A 5,692-nucleotide genomic window follows, 5' to 3' on the forward strand; every position below is an offset into this window, starting at 1 on the left:
TTCCATCAGAAGATCCCTATCAGTTTTTAACTGAGTTCTTGCAGATATGTGATACTGTTAAGACTAATGGAGTAGATCCTGAAGTCTACAGGCTCATGCTTTTCCCTTTTGCTGTGAGAGACATAGCTAGAACATGGTTGGACTCACAACCTAAAGATAGCTTGGACTCTTGGGATAAGCTGGTCACGGCCTTCCTGGCCAAGTTCTTTCCTCCTCAAAAGCTGAGCAAGCTTAGAGTGGATGTTCAGACCTTCAAGCAAAAAGATGGTGAATCCCTCTATGAAGCTTGGGAAAGATACAAGCAGTTGATCAAAAAGTGTCCTTTTGGCATGCTTTCAGAATGGACCATCTTGGATGGTCTGTCTGAATTGTCTAAGATGTCACTGGACCATCCTGCAGGTGGATCCATTCACCTAAAAAAAATGCCTGCAGAAGCTCAAGAACTCATTGACATGGTTGCAAATAACCAATTCATGTACACCTCTGAGAGGAACCCTGTGAGTAATGGGACACCTCAGAAGAGGGGAGTTCTTGAAATTGATACTCTGAATGCCATATTGGCTCAGAACAAAATATTGACTCAGCAAGTCAACATGATTTCTCAGAGTTTGAATGGATGGCAAAATGCATCCAACAGTACTAAAGAGGCATCTTCTGAATAAGAAGCTTATGATCTTGAGAACCCTGCAATGGCAGAGGTGAATTACATGGGTGAACCCTATGGAAACACCTATAATTCCTCATGGAGAAATCATCCAAATTTCTCATGGAAGGATCAACAAAAGCCTCAATAAGGCTTTAATAATGGTGGAAGAAATAGGTTTAGCAATAGCAAGCCTTTTCCATTATCTTCCCAGCAACAGACAGAGAAATCTGAGCGGAGCCCCTCTAGCTTAGTAAACATAGTCTCTGATCTATCTAAGGCCACTTTAAGTTTCATGAATAAAACAAGGTCCTCCATTAGAAACTTGGAGGCACAAGTGGGTCAGTTGAGTAAGAAAATCACTGAAATTCCTCCTAGTACTCTCCTATGCAATACAGAAGAGAATTCAAAAAGAGAGTGCAAGGCCATTGATATAATTAAAATGGCTGAATCCAAAGAGGAAGGGGAGGACGTGAATCCCAATAAGGAAGACCTCATGGGACGTCCCCCAGATAGAAAGGAGTTTCCTATTGAGGACCTAAAGGAATCTGATGCTCATATAGAGACCATAGAGATTCCATTAATTTTTTTTTGCCATTCATGAGCTCTGAGAATTATTCTTCCTCTGAAGAGGATGAAGATGTAACTAAAGAGCAAGTTGCTCAATATCTTGGAGCCATCATGAAGCTGAATGCCAAGTTGTTTGGTAATGAGACTTGGGTAGATGAACTAAATACATGGGTTCAGCAAACTTTACCTCAAAAGAAACAAGATCCTGGTAAATTCATAATACCCTGTACCATAGGCACCATGACCTTTGAGAAGGCTCTATGTGATCTGGGGTCAGGTATAAATCTTATGCCACTCTCTGTAATGGAGAAACTGGGATCTTTGAGGTACAATCTGCAATAATCTCATTAGAGATGGCAGACAAGTCAATAAAACAAGCTTATGGATTGGTAGATGACGTGTTAGTGAAGGTTAAAGGCCTTTACATCCCTGCTGATTTCATAATCCTAGACACTGGGAAGGATGAGGATGAATGCATCATCCTTGGAAGACCCTTCCTAGCCACAACAGGAGCTGTGATTGATGTTGACAGAGGAGAGCTAGTCCTTCAATTGAATGGGGACTACCTTGTGTTTAAAGCTCAAGGATCTTCCTCTGCAACCATGGAAAAGAGGCACGATAAGCTTCTCTCAATACAGAGTCAAACAAAGGCCCCACAATCAAACTCTAAGTTTGGTGTTGGGAGGCCACAACCAAATTCTAAGTTTGGTGTTGAACCCCCATATTCAAACTCTAAGTTTGTTGCTGGGAGGTCCCAACAATGCTCTGAACATCTGTAAAGCTCCATGAGAGCTCACTGTCAAGCTATTGACATTAAAGAAGTGCTTATTGGGAGGTGATGGTGTTTTTGTGGAAAAATGAATTTCCAAACACATAGATCTAACCGGCAAGTATACCAGGTCGCATCAAGTAGTAATAACTCACTTAGAGTGAGGTCGATCCCATAGGGATTGATGGATCAAGCAACTTTAGTGGGTGATTAGTTTAGTCAAGCTAACATTGAAGTAAATTGTGTGAAGTTGATCAACAGAAAGTAAATTGCAGGAATGATAAAGTTGCAAAATGTAAATGGGCAGAAAACTTAAAGAGCAAAAATTGTAGAAACTTAAATGACAAGAAATATAAATTGCATTGAATATAAAAGGGAGTGGGAGCAGGGAATTTAAATAAAAGAAGTAGATCAAAGCTTAGAACACTTGCAGGGAATTAAACTTGCAGAAAAAGTAAACCAGATCATGAACAGAAATGTAAAATGAAGAACAAGTGCAGAAGAATTAAATTGCTTGAAAGTAAATTAAAAGCCAATGGAACAGTAAAAACAGAAGAGCAGCCAAGAACTCAACTCAATTGCAAAATAAAATTGAAGATCTCAGGGAATCAAAGAGACTAGAAAACAAGTCTAGATCTTAATCCCTTCCTTGATCTAACAGCAAACAAGATGCAGGAAAATTAAAGATGAAAGCAATGAAGAAAACTTTGATTCAAAACACAATTCACTTGAAAGTTTGCAGAAGAAGAAAGCAGAGATGTTGCGGATGGAGAATGAAAACAGAATTCCTTTCAATCTCAATCCAAAATTCAAACAGAAAGGAAAATTAAAAGAGAGAGAGAGCTATCTACTACTACTACTCCCTAATGGAGCAAGCCCCTTCTAATGGAGCCTCCTTTTTTACAAAGATGGAAATGATGCCTTATATAGGCTTTATAAAATAAAATGAAATTGAAATGAAAAACAAATTAAATGAAAATCCTAATTCTAGCTTGTTCTTGTGCCTTTGAGTGATGATGTGGGCTTTAGCTTGCTTTGGATTTGAGGAGAAATGGGTTTGCTTGGCCTTGATTCAATTTGGAGAGGAATTGAATTTAAATGATATTTTGGTTGAATTTTGGCCCATGATGCTCCCAGGAGGCTGCTCTGCTCTTGTGGAGGGCAGAGCAGGGAAGCTTTGTGTGGGCACCCTTGCGCGCTCCAAGTCCTCTTGGTCCGTGTTATGTTGCGTGACATGCTTCCCTAGGCCATGCCAATTTTGTGTGCCATGCACCCATAAATGCTGCTCTGCCCTTCACAAGGGCAGGGCAGCGCAAGCTTTCCTTGTTCTTGGGTGAGGTCCCAAGTTTGAAACTTGCTGTAAGCATTTGGGGAGCAATTTTCCTTGATTTTCCATGAAGAGAGCACGACATTGCCCTGCTCTCCAAGAGGGCAGAGCAGAAAAATGAGTGCTACTTTGCTTTGGAGTGAGGCTCCAGCTTCGAACCTTGGTGGAAGCACTTTGGTTTATTTTCGCTTATTTTTGGCCCTTAAAGATGCCTTTCACTCATGCCTCAATTGTATGCCAAATATGGATTGCTATATATCGTTGGAAAGCCCTGAATGTCAGCTTTCCAACGCAACTAGAAGCACATCAATTGGACGTCTGTAGCTCAAGTTATAGCCCTTTGAAGTAGGCATGGTCATGTTGTGAGCGCCCAGATTTTAACTTAGCGAAAATTTGCTTCCAACCTCACTTTTTTTCATCATGATATTGCCCTGCCCTTGGCAAGAGCAGGGAAATGTGCGTGCTGGTTGCTTCCTCCTTTAATTTGGTCATCAGCCACGCTTTTAAAATCGTGGCCTAAGGCTCCAAAGTGTACCCCAACTTCAAAGTGTACCCCAAAGCTCTTTTTTTCTCCTTTTTAGCTTATTTTGTGCTTCTTTGCTTCTTTTCTTCTTATTTCCTACAGGATTTTTAAAATTAAAAGATCAAGAAAATATATCATTTAAGCACAAAAGCATTCAATATTTAAGCACAAATCATCAATTTCTTGTATGAAAAAGCATAGAAAAATAGGTATATGATGACTTGTCATCAGGAGGCAACCTTATTTATCTATATTTCTATTGTTATTTTATGTTTTATTAGGTTTATGATCATGTGGAGTCACAAAATAATTGCAAAAATTAAAAACAGAATAAAAAATAGCAGAAGAAAAAGCACACCCTAGCGGAGGAACTCACTGGCGTTTAAACGCCAGAAACATGCTGCAGATTGGCGTTGAACGCCCAAAACAAGCATGGAAGTGGCGTTTAACGCCAGAAACATGCTGCAGTCTGGCGTTAAACACCAGGATTGCATACAGAGGGCATTTTACACGCTTAAAAGGTGCAGGGATGAGATATCCTTGACACCTCAGGATCTGTGGACCCCACAGGATCCCCACCTACCTTCTCCCTCTCTCTCAAACCTTTTCATAACACTCTTCCCCAAACATCATTCACCAATCACATCCATCCACTCTTCCCCATAAAACCCCACTACCTTCAAATTCAAAATCTCTTCCCCACCCAAACCCACCCTAAATGACCGAACCCAACCCCTCTCCCTCTACTATATAAACCCCTCAACATCCTTCTTCATTTTCACACATCACTACCCTCTCTTCTCCCCCTTTGGCCGAATACACTTCTCTCTCCCTCTCCTCCATATCTTCTTCTTCTTCATCTATTCTTTCTTCTTTTGCTCGAGGACAAGCAACATTCTAAGTTTGGTGTGGTAAAATCATAGCCTTTTTTATTTTTCCATAACCATTAATGGCACCTAAGGCTGGAGAAACCTCTAGAAAGAGGAAAGGGAAGACAAAAACTTCCACCTCCAATTCATGAGAGATGGAGAGATTCATCTCAAAAGCCCATCAAGACCACTTCTATGAAGTTGTGGCCAAGAAGAAGGTGATCCCCGAGGTCCCTTTCATGCTCAAGAAAAATGAGTATCCGGAGATCCGACATGAGATCCAAAGAAGAGGTTGGGAAGTTCTTACCAACCCCATTCAACAAGTCGGGATCTTAATGGTTCAAGAGTTCTATGCAAATGCATGGATCACTAGGAACCATGATCAAAGCATGAACCCAAACCTAAAGAATTGGCTTACAATGGTTCGGGGGAAATGCTTAGATTTTAGTCCAGAGAACATAAGGTTGGCGTTCAACTTGCCTATGATGCAAGAAGACGCACGCCCTTACACTAGAAGGGTCAACTTTGATCGAAGGTTGGACGAAGTCCTTATGGACATATGTGTGGAAGGAGCTCAATGGAAAAGAGACTTGAAAGGCAAGCCGGTTCAATTGAGAAGACTAGACCTTAAGCCTGTGGCTAGAGAATGGTTGGAGTTCATCCAACGCTCCATTATCCCCACTAGCAACCGATCCAAAGTAATTATGGATCGGGCCATCATAATCCATAGCATCATGATTGGAGAGAAAGTAGAAGTTCATGAAGTTATCTCTCTAGAACTCTACAAAGTAGCCGAAAAGCACTCTACCTTGGCAAGGCTAGCTTTTTCTCATCTCATTTGCCATCTATGCTACTTAGCTGGAGTTGTCATAGAAGGAGACATCCTCATTGAAGAGGACAAGCCCATCACTAAGAAAAGGATGGAGCAAACAAGAGAGCCTATTCATGGATCTCAAGAGATGCATGAGGAAGCTCATCATCAAGAAATCCC

The 5,692-nt window shown here is 41.0% G+C and overlaps 1 non-coding gene across 1 annotated transcript; it reads right to left on the bottom strand.

The window, feature by feature from the left end:
• Nucleotides 1-227: 227 nt before the first annotated feature.
• On the bottom strand, nucleotides 228-331 carry LOC127747843 (small nucleolar RNA R71). Its single transcript, XR_008009790.1, has one exon. It is a non-coding gene; the product is annotated as a small nucleolar RNA R71 (small nucleolar RNA).
• Between the last annotated feature and the right edge of the window lie 5,361 nt (nucleotides 332-5,692).

The sequence above is a fragment of the Arachis duranensis genome, chromosome 5 (genome assembly GCF_000817695.3).
Source record: "Arachis duranensis cultivar V14167 chromosome 5, aradu.V14167.gnm2.J7QH, whole genome shotgun sequence".
NCBI lineage: Eukaryota > Viridiplantae > Streptophyta > Magnoliopsida > Fabales > Fabaceae > Arachis > Arachis duranensis.